Source organism: Sinocyclocheilus grahami, unplaced genomic scaffold (assembly GCF_001515645.1).
Source record: "Sinocyclocheilus grahami isolate Dianchi unplaced genomic scaffold, SAMN03320097.WGS_v1.1 scaffold209.1, whole genome shotgun sequence".
NCBI lineage: Eukaryota > Metazoa > Chordata > Actinopteri > Cypriniformes > Cyprinidae > Sinocyclocheilus > Sinocyclocheilus grahami.
This window is the reverse complement of record NW_015505388.1, coordinates 1,728,554-1,740,758: the sequence shown is the minus strand read 5'-3', so window position 1 is coordinate 1,740,758 and position 12,205 is coordinate 1,728,554.

Genomic DNA, 12,205 nt, shown 5'->3' with positions numbered 1-12,205 from the left:
AACTACTTTGTTTGGTCTTCCAAAAGAGGACGATATCCCCTTCGTCATGCCTGGAGCTGATCTGTACTGGTCGCTGAGGGAATACTTCAACTTAGTGCTGTGGATCGTCGGCACATTCTATGGAGGACTGTTTACAGATCCTAGGAGAGTAACGTTAGACTAAAATGCCGGCAGTTCTGACTCACGTAAGTACGTTTTCTTTTATCATTGCGAGTTTTGGTCAGTGTGGAGTACCACTTGTTGTTAGTAATTTCTCTGATCACAAATGCAGACAGGGTTTTATGTTTACGCGGCACGATGCAACGCAACGCGTAAAAAGACAGTATAAGTCATTATAATCAGTAATTATGTCCCCACTGGATGCAACAAATGCCTCGTTTGTAATTGTCCAGTAACCAATATTTATCCTCCAACAACAATGCCTACTCTTGTATGTCACTAATGGCAGCTGGGTTGTTGATACACAGTGCAAAACGTGACTGACTTTAACAGAGCAGTTAGAGTGAATGTACATGTATTTGCATCTATAAAATATCAGACATCTGTAATTAATAAGTTTACTTAGCGTGACATATTTATGACTGCTCATGACAAGAATATCTCTGCCATGTTTCCTTTGAATCAAGGCACAGTTTAGGTCTGCTCAAATGATTATTAAAAGATGTTTAAATCTATTAAATCCTCTTTCATTGAGAGCTTCCTCCAGCTCATGGGACCAGTTGCCCCGCATTCCCAGTCCTCCTCAGTAATACTAATGCAGAACACATTTAGGGCCACAGTGCTCAGACCCAGGCAGCGGTAAATTGGGCTAAGAGAGCTGGCGCAGTCACTTAATCAGCCATTATTTATGGGGCTCAGTGGTTTAAATCAACAAGAGCAGGAACTGGGGCCAGGCCTTATGGGTTTATAACTGCTGTCAAAATAATCACATACAGATATATTCATCAGAGAGCAAACCAGATCAGTTTAGCACCCTCCCCCCTGATGTTAAACCCCCCTTTCCTTGCTTAGCCTCTCACATTCTTGATGCTTTCCTCTTCTTCGGCACTTTCTAGCAGTGCCCTCTTGCCATGTATTGGCTCGTCCCTGTGTCCATTTCTCTCCCAACACTTTTTACACTCAGCTCTTGGACAATCACAGCATACCCACAGTTCATTGGAAAAAAAGATGTTGGCAGGATTGAGCAGCATGAGGAGGGAAGGTGGAGCCAGAGCCAGAGCCACATTTAAAAAGAATGGAATCTCTGAATGAGTAATACATGACCATTGGATCTGCCTGGATTGGCAACAGAGGTATTTTGAGTACTGGACTGGTCTGACACTGAAGAAATGAGAAAAGAAAGAAGAAAGAAGAAACAAGACAATGCGATAAAAACTGCATGAGACTGAGATTCTGGGTGATCCTCATTCTCCATGTGCCATTAATTAACATAATAGCCTTCAAGCTATTTAGAGGATAAAAACTCTCAGATGAAGGGTGGGGTCCAACAGCAAGTAAATTAATGGTTATGCAAACATCTTGATTTCAGTTCAGCACAACCTATGTAATAAAATGAATTATATGAGTGATGGCACTGAATAATAGCTTGGATTTTTATACACTGTAGCACAAGTATTTTCAAAGGAAAATGTAATGGTTTCTTATGCAAGACATGCAGAATTAAGCATTTGGAAGTGTCAAAAACTTAGATTCATTCCAGCCAATGACAAATATAATCTCAGAATGGCTATTAGGGATAGTAATTAGCATGAACCTGGCTTCAGTCTTTGGTCAGTGTCATGCAACTACAAGCTTTTTGATAATCATATCTGACAATTCATCTTCTTCATTTGTTCACTCGCACATCTGGTGATCTATTTCTCCATTCTTACTGAAACGGTTTAATTTAACAAAATGGCACATAGATCATTCAATGTAGCCACATACCGTTCATAAATAACACAACAACTCAAGTGACAAAGATGCAATCCAGAGCTAGTCTGGACAAATATAAAATATATTGACTTTGCATTTTGATTTCTAGTTGCAAATTGTATCCATAAATGCCATTTTTACGCTGGCTACACAACAGACAAAACATAATGTCCTCATAATCTGGAGTTGTCGTAAATAATTGCCTATTCGATAAACCAATCTGGACCTTTTCCACATTATAATTTGCACAGTGCAATTTTGACGTCTCTGAAGTGACTTACAAATAAAGCCTGTCGGTTTTGAAGTGGAAAGGTGATAGCGCAAATGATCCAAGTAGTGGGAAATGGCGTACCAGTTCCAGGGGGGAAAGGAGAAGAACAGCCAACACTATTTCATCCTCTGTAGCACCTGGTTTCTCTCAGGAAGAGTGTGTGGGGAGAGGAGAAGGGAATGGTGGTGAGCTCAGGGGTCTAGTCAGGGACAAGGCCAAAGCTGTCTCTGCTTGTGTGGGCAGGCTTGGGGGTCTGGCTAGATGCAGGGTTCAGGGCTTTCTAACTGATTGGGATCTAATTTGTTGGCCTAACTGCATGGAACTTTTTCCAGCCTCCACCCAAGGGAGTCTGATACAGGTGTGCCTGTCTGATACAGTGTGCCCTGGAGCACACTGACTGACAGCTTGTGCAGCAGTAACCAATGAAGTGATCTGGGAAAAGGGGCTGCGGAAAGGTGTGGAAGGGATCAATGAGCTATGATCGACGAGACAAAAATACTACACTTTCCTTAGACCCATGAAATGGTGGTTCAAAAGCTATTTAGGGAACACTCGCTCAATCACACATTTTCACTCATGCTAAATTGTATATTTAAAATTCTGTCAAAAAGCAACATACTGCTGTGTTATTGTTGTGTCTTTCAAAGTGCTTCCTAAACCTCAGCAACTGTACACATAATGTCTAGGTGTACCAGGATCAGAGGCTAGAATGGAACCAAGCAAACAGCTGAAGGTCAGGTATCCTCGTCTTCATGTGCATTTATCTAATCTACACACTTGAGGATGAGCTGGACTTTGAATCCCAAACAGACAGTGTATATATAGCTTGTTTTGTTTGACTACAAGATAAAAGCCATTTGAGTCAGGTTTTCCTCATTGGGAGGTCCTAGATGTCGGCCAAAATACAGTCATGGCCAAAAGTTTGGGCAGTGACATAAATTTTGTGTTTTGCTGCTTAAGCTGTTGTGGTCTTTATTCACATTGTTTCTAGATCATTACGTAGAGTGATCAGATGTATTTTAAATAATTGCTAAAAGCTTAATTGGCCAAAAAAATTAACTTTTCACATACACACACACACAAAAAATTACTGTTATTTGATCCTGACACAAAATGACCAGCAAACATTAATTGACTAATCATATAAAAGGAGGGAAGAAGCGCTTCCAATCACTGTGTTCTTCTTAGCAATGGTTACCTCCAAAGAAACACGTGCAGCCATCATCGCTTTGCATCAAATGGCCTCACATGCAAGGAAATTGCTACAAAGAATATTACATCTGAAAGAACCATTTACCGGATCATCAAGAACTTCAAGGAGAGAGGTTGGACTGCAGTTAACAAGTCTTCAGGACGTCCCAGAGTGTCCAGCAAGCACCAGGACGTCTCCTCCTGAGGAGTCAGCTACAGAATCGTGTCACCAGCAGTGCAGAGCTTGCTCAGGAATGGCAGCAGGTTGGTGTGAGAGCATCTGCACGCACAGTGAGGAAAAGACTTTTGGACAATGGCCTGGTGTCAAGAAGGGCAGCAAAGAAGCCACTTCTCTCCAAGAAAAACATCAAGGACAGACTGAAATTCTGCAGGAAGACTGGTGCAAAGTTATTTTCTCTGATGAAGCTCCCTTCCGATCAGGAAAACTGATTGTTCGGAGAAGAAAAGGTGAATGCTACCATGAGTCCTGTGTTGTGCCAACAGTGAAGCATCCTGAGACTATCCATGTGTGGGGTTGTTTTTCAATCAAGGGTGTGGGCTCTCTCATAATTCTGCCCAAAAACACTGCCATGAATAAAGAATGGTATCAAAGCGTCCTGCAAAGCGTCTTCTTCCAACGATCCATGAGCAATTTGGTGAGGATCCGTGCATTTTCCAGCATGATGGAGCACCATGTTACAAAGCAAGAGTGATAAAGAAGTGGCTCGAAGATCATTACATTGAAATTTTGGATCTGTGGCCAGGCAACTCCCCGGATCTCAATCCTATAGAGAACCTGTGGTCAGTCCTCAAAAGGCAAGCAAGTGCACCAGCAGAAGCCCACAAATTGTGATCAACTCCGAGCACTAATAAGGCAAGAATGGATCACCATAAGTCAGGATTTGTCCCAGAAGCTAATATCCAACATGCCAGAGCGAATTGCAGAGGTTATGAAGAACAAGGGTCAACACTGTAAATATTGACTCATTATATTTTTTTGCCAATAAAAGCCTTTAAAACTTATGATATGCTTACCATTGTTTTTCAGTATACCATAGAAATATGTGGGAAAAATCTACAAATACTGAAGCAGCAAACTTTGCAAAACACAAAATGTATGTCACTGCCAAAACTTTTGGTCATGACTGTATCAGCCTCGCACTGATGAGAGATGCAACAAAACAGCTAGTTAGCATTTTGCATTTTCTGCCGTTGTCTACTTTTTCTGATTGCTTTAAAATACAGGTACCTGCACTGTTAAAAAAAAAGAAAGAAGAAAAGTTTAATATATATTCCTAAAAAATAATAACTTAAATATCATAATAATCATAATAATAAATAATTATATTTTATTTATATATATTTAAAATGATCAGAAATGTATGATTAAAAAAAATATGGTGACAATGTTTTTGGTATTAGAGGATAGCATTTTTATCCTCTGTATACAGGTGCCTGTATATAATTCAACCTTTAATCTAAACTAAAAACATAAGCTTCAACTACATAACAAAAATAATGTACAAAATACCCTAATGCACATAACTGATTAAAAACAAAACTATTTAAATATAACAAGTGATGCATGTTGCAGGAATATTTTTACTTTCAAAAACAACAACAATTTACTGTAAAACATTTTCCTATTGAGTTTTATACAGATTTAAACTGTATTGCTGGGTCAATATAGCTAAGTTACATATAATACCATGTTTTCACTGTATCATTCTATTAGGTTTTCACTGTATAGGTAAGGTAATATTAAGGTAACAGATTTTAACAATTTTTGGACACTGATTTGACTCACTATTCATTTTTGAATCATAACGTTTTAAAGCAATCAGTAACTGTAGCATCTTGCAGAAAATACAAAATGCAAATGCAAAAAGATATTGTAAGATTCAAATAGCTATTACAGAGTCACCTCAACACCTTCATATGCAAGTTTTTTTTCTCCTCTGGTTTAAGGTCAAGATACTGGTGTATACATGGGCATACATTCAAACAAACACACACACACACACACACACACAAGCACTCTCAATCGGCCAGAGGAAGCTCTGTTCGTAAGTCCTGCCTGCCCAGCATCAGGCTAAGTACTCTTGACAGCCAACCACACAGTTATTAACTGTGATCCGCTACCACAGGGACCGGGCACCACGGCTGCGGGCAGGGCGTAGGATGTACTCCACACCCACACAAAGACTGCTTTCAGCGCTCCAGTCCTCAAGCATCTCTAATACACACTTACTGTACTTTCACATACATTCTTTTAGCCTTATTTTTTTTTTAATCCTGCTGAACTTGTGGGCGTTTTTGAAATTCAAAAGTGGGTAATTCCACCAACAACTCGTGCGAGGGCAACCTCATACCCTCACAAAAAATACTGTGGCATTCCATTGTACACTGATGGTATCAAATAGTGTTACCAGTGGTCATTTTGTATATATTATGGCAATGAATTATTACCATATTCATGTACCATGGTATTTACTTATTACTTCAAAATCATGTCACTGGTGATAAAAGCTGAGGTTAAATTGGACAGAGTGCCTCACTCAGTTCCAGTTCAACGCAAACCATTATGGGATATTAGTACAACATGACCCCGTACATTTCTGTACAGTAGCCCATATGTGCCAGGAAGCAACAAATGCTCTGCTTAACCTTGCATCAAATGCAGCTCTTTTAATCAAGACCGGTGGTCTGAGCGCTGTTTGTGTCTCTGGTTTCACACGACTCTACCACCTCTTCCTGAGGATGTGGGTGCCGAAGTCCAGTTTCAGCCTTCGCAGCGTCGCATTAGCCTCTGAAATAGGGATGCAGTATATTTTAGACATTCTGAGGAGACCGTCCATAATGACAGTTGTCTATGTTTAGCTTTGAAAATATTTCAATAAACAGCATCTCGTTCTCACAAACAGACGGACTGAAAAACCCCAAGCCACTTTTTCCTGCCTGTGTTTCCCATAATTAGAGCCCACAACACGCTGTTAAATAGTTGAGGCTTTTTGCCTTTGAATCGACAGTCTTTTATATAGTAGCACAGCGTACACAGGCCCCCCCCTGCGCCGTGGGATGGTGCTGGCCATCCATGGCCGCCTTCAAAACAGCAGTGGGCTGAAGATAACTGACATGTATTATTCTATGCATGTGCTGCCTTTTGTTCACTTCAGGCTTCTGGCCACAAAATAGTTGGATTTGTCCATCAATACTGCTATTTTGGATACCCTGTTTTTCCCCACTATGTGTTTTCTGTATGTAGTTGGAGCACTGATAACCAGAAGCAGCTAAACATGACACAGATTGTTATTCTCATAGCTGAACCCTTTGGAAAACATGGCCGTACTATTGTACGGCAATGTATCAAGTGGTAAAAATGGAGGAATTAGTAATGATTGATGCATTCACATACCAAAGTATGGAGAGTAAATGGTATTCCAAGGTACTACAAAAATACATAAAATATGATATTACCTTAATATGTGAAAAATTAACGATTTCGAAACGATTCCGAACAGAACCGATGCGCGGGACTCGATGAAAGAGATGAAGCGGCCAGAAGAAGCAGTGAAATGTTGCAACAACACTGACCTGTTCAGGGCTTCAAGTGCAGGTCAGTTTCATCTGTAAACACGCTAGATAGTTTTGTCTTTATTAACCTAGTTGAGTATTAAACTGCTAGTATCAGTACTAGCACCCCATTATTGTCATCATCCAGAATACTGTGCTAAAGGATATCAATATCGATTGTAAAATTACATAAAAAATTTAGCAGAGACAGATATTCACATGGATTTATTGTACAGGGAGGGCGGGAGCTAGAGCAGACAGCAGCACAAAAATAATATGAGTAACAGGCTCACTGATAATTCAATAGTGTATTAGACTTTTTCAACAAATATATTGTACTAATTTTGACATTTTAGGCACTTTAGAAAATGTGTTTCAATACACTACCAGTCAAAAGGTTTTGATCAGTAAGATTTTTTATGTTTTTTAAAGAAGTCTCTTCTGCTCACCAAGCCTGCATTTATTTGTTTCAAAATACAGCAAAAGCAGTAATATTGTGAAATATTTTTTATTATTTAAGATAACTGATTCCTATTTGAATATATTTTAAAATGTAATTTATTCCTGTGATTTCAAAGCTGAATTTTCAGCATCATTACTTTAGTCTTCAGTGTCACATGATCCTTCAGAAATCATTCTAATATGCTGATTTGCTGCTCAAAAACATTTATTATTATTATTATTATTATTATGATTATGTTGAAAACAGAGTAGATTTTTTAAGGTTATTTCATACACTGGAAGCTCCTGTCGTCAAGTCAAATTCCTTGTGTGTGTAAACATACTTGGTAATAAAGCTCTTCTGATTCTGATTCTGATTCTGATTCTAAATAGAAAGTTCAGAAGAACAGCATTTATCTGAAATAGAAGTCTTTTGTAACATTATTAATGTCTTTATCATCACTTTTGATCAATTTAAAGCATCCTTGCTAAATAAAACTAATAATCCCCCCCCCTGAGCAGAAGAGACTTCTTTAAAAAACATTAAAAATCTTTCAAAAACTTTTGACTAGTAGTTTATATTTGAATGAAATATACGTTTGTTAAATCTAGTGTATTTGAGTCATTTTAAGATAAATAACATTCTGTGCTAACAAATTGAAATGAGGTGGTTGTTTTCAACAAGGTGGACACAGTTCTGTTCATAACAGTAGACCTGCTGGTGAAGAAATGACAGGTGAGATAAAAGGGGGGACAGAGATATTGGGGAAAATGAAGAAAAGGGAAAGGGAAGTGAAGGTGCAGTGCAAGAGAGAACCTTTAATTATTTTCCATGGCCCCAGACTAAGGGTTTAGACCTTTTTATGTGATGGCCATACAAACAATAGGGTTGTCTGTGGTTTCAGAAATTGCTGTGGATGTATAGGCTATATACAGAAAAAAGGGGCCAAAATTGCTCCTTTTGGGGTACAACAGCTTGTCACTGGAACAGGACCCTTAAAAGGATATCTTTGTTCCTTTTTTACCCCTAATAGGTATGCCTACATATTAGTACCTTAAGAGTACGAATTACTACTCTAAGGTACTAATATGTTCCTATTAAGGGTAAAAAATTAACAAAGATGTCCTTTTAAGAGTACTGCTCCAGTGACAAGCTGTTGTATGCGGATGAAACGCATTTGTCCATGTTTCACTGCGTCTCGAATCGCGCTCTTGGAAAGCGCTTGAGAAAAAGTCTCTTCCGCGGCTCGGTATATGCTTTCAACTCGTTTTTTTTTAGTCTCAATATAATCATTTATTTACATAATCTTTGAGAGCAAATGGGGCCCCTGGTGTTTCAGGGGCCCTACACAGCTTGCGTATTTTGTGTATAGGGAGGATCGGCTCTGCTGCCTTTCTAATTGTGCCATTAGATAGATAGATAGATGTTTAAACAATTTAATTAAAAATTTAATTTAGACAATTAAAACAGTAAATCATTAACAAGACATATCCTACTGCAAATTTAGGGTAAGCAGGTGGCTTTGACCCAGCAAAATAGGAAGTCTCTGCAATTATGCCATTAAAATCTACGGCCTGACAGGATTGTTTTGAACCTCAAGGATCTGCTCAGAAAGTGTTCCCAAAAGCAATGTGTTCAGGCGTGTTCCCAGACCTCACCAAACATTAAACCAAATATTCAATCATTAATTAATCAATTAATAAAGTTTCTCCAAACCTGTATGACTGCATATCTTCCGTGTAACACAGGAGGATTTCTGTAGACTGTGATGGTCGCTGTTTTCGTTCCAGTGAGGACGAGACTTTCAAGCTTCAAAAATATTCTATAGGCTATTCCAATTTCATGTGTCGTTATTCATCTATTCATCTTGCCCTGCAATGGGTTTGGAGGCGTCAGCCGCTAGTGCATCTCTTGAGATCAGGGGAGTGAGGTTTACCTGCACAGGTCTACTCGCTGGCCTCCGTTACATTTATGCATGTGTTTTAGGTTCATTTTTGTAAGATTTTTGTAAGATAGAGAGACAAATCTGTACTTATTTCAGAAAGTATTGATGATAGTGATATGAGTGCATCTGAAAACCAAGTTGTAGTAATAAAACAAGTTGTTGAGGACCAAGGAGGATAAAAGCAATGAGGGTGAGGGCAGTGATGAAGAATAGGTTGTTGTGGAAGTCAGGCATTTGGGTACATTATTGTATGCCAGTTCGAAAGATGTGATCCATACAACAACCAGGTCAGGAAAGATGCCAATGTCTATTGGCATTACTATACTGACAGACAGCAATGCTCCAATGATGACTGCACAAGTCAACATCTACTTATGTGTGGGCTGTGTGGGGTACACTGAAAAGAAGAGTCTTGTTGACTTTCACTTGTGCTACGATAATTGATTTGAAATTCCAAGATGAAACACAATGTTAAAGTTGTTTTAATGCTTTTGAAACACTAAGACATGCTTTTCAGGCAGTGAAATTGCATCCGAATTTGTGTCACGTTTTAGACATTTTCATGCGCGAGTTCCAAATCAAATATAGCAGCACAAAATTTTTTTAATGTTCATAAATATTTTTTATGTTTTTTGAAACAGTAAGACCTTTTAACTTCTTTTCAGATAGTGAAAAAGCATTTGATTGTGTGTGACATTTCAGACAATTTGCCCTAATCGGACAACATCAGTTATAAATGACGGATCCCTAAAAAAAGGTAAAAGTCAGATGAAGAAAACACATTATGGAAAATGATTTTACTCCTAAATATATGTAAAATATAAAGTCAATTATTGTTAATGCTGTAAATTCATTAGTCCTATAGAGGGTTAATAAAGTGATACTTAAGAACACACATGGGTCACTTTTATACGTTTATAGAGCTTTTGTGATTTTTAAAGCTAAATCCTCAGTCCCCATTTAATGAGGGGCCATTACAATTTTTCACTTTTGTGTGTGTGTGTGTGTGTGTGAGGAGGAAAGTAGCACCTAAGCTTAAAGTTATATTTGCTGAAGACCACAGCTAAATGACAAGAAAGTCAGCAACATGAGCGGTTATTAAATCAGTCAGACTGAGACCGGATTCAGGCGACTGCTATGTCAACCCTGTGGTGGACCACCAGTAGAAACTCCCTGCCTTCAGCATTAATATCAATGTGGGAGTTCAAAACATACAAATATACTGTACATACAGTGAGAGCCGTCAACCAAAAGGAACAATTAAAATCTATTCTGGAGGCCATTTGGGAGAGGAAACAGAGAAAGAGTGGTATAAGTCTTGGTTGAGAATGATTTGAAAGGAAACCTAAAGCAGGGTAAATAGCTGTGTGAATGGAGAAGTTTGTGGCTTGGAGTTGTGAGGTTAAGGGAATGACTCTCCGGAGCAGATGCTAAGGAGATGTTTGAGAGAGACCCCCCATAGTCTACTCCACGCGCGCACATTTTATCCTGCTTACAAGACCCTCAAGGAAACGCCTTATTTCATCTCTTTAATTAATTACAAATGCTTGTAACACTCATATACACATTTGGTTTGACTGTCCTTTACATTCAAACGGATTCTCTTCATCCTTGACACTCCATCTAACAAACATGTGTGGTGTTCACACACAGCCTCACGGATACACAGAGGGAAATTCACAACATGTAAAACCACACTGTAAAACAGTCATACAAAAAGATGCCTCTAATACTTCCAGGCAACTCCTTGACAGACGACCTCCCCAAGAAGGGCGACCACCCGTCCTCTCGTCCCGGACACGCAGAGTGGGGCTCAGGTCTGACTAAGCGCAATGCACCTCCAGCTCAGCGGCTTCCAACGCAGTGTAAGTAAAACCACCTGCAGTGCATTCAGAGGTCATAACATGGCAATTTGTGAACTCCGTGTCAGACAAGCAGACACTCTTTGCCGTCAACTCTGAATGACACCACACGCTGTATTATCAGCAAACATGACAGTGATTAGCAAACACACACACAAATCAATCTCCATATGGAGTGTTCAGTATATGGAGCTTATTCCTTACCAAAAGGTCACATGCACACAAAGCATTCACAAGCACAGTAGGTCTTATGAAACTGGGTGGGATTCCACCGCATGATTAAAGACAGCAAATGCCTTTGATCTGTAATGAGCTGTAATTAATGCATCCTATAATGTGGGCATTAATAACTCTAAATGTTCTAAATATGTTGAGAGTTCTGAGAAACAAATGTGGGTTTGCCTTACTTCTTCATGTCAAGACACTTTATAATTTATAAATATATTATGTATTACATACATACACACACACACATATATATATATTCTATTTTCTATAAATAAAAATGTCAATGCCACCCCACACACACAATGTATCATATGACAAGTTATGATATTTAAACATTCTATATAATATATACTGTATAATATTATGTAATATCTAATAGTAATACATAGATAAACTTTTAGTCTCAAGAAACTTTTAAGAGGACTAATACTGGAGATCATCTACTATTTGCTGCCCTCTACTGGACAAGTAAGTTACTGCCTACCTAACCGCTGCTAAAACTACACCAAACATCCACTAAAAAATGCATTCATATACATTCGATTTTGACTGTAACCATTGAAGTTTAAAGAAATCCAGTTAGGCAAAGAAGTTAAAATGTGAAGACATGTCAGAAATCTTCCAAAATAAACAAATCATCAGTTTTCATATCAAACCCATTTTTAACCATAATTAGAAACTTTTAATTTTCATTTGAAAATGACAAATGATATTTCCTTCACTTGTGCACAAGTAATCCTAAGAAGTTGTTCTTTTTTTCTGGTACAGTCCACAAATGA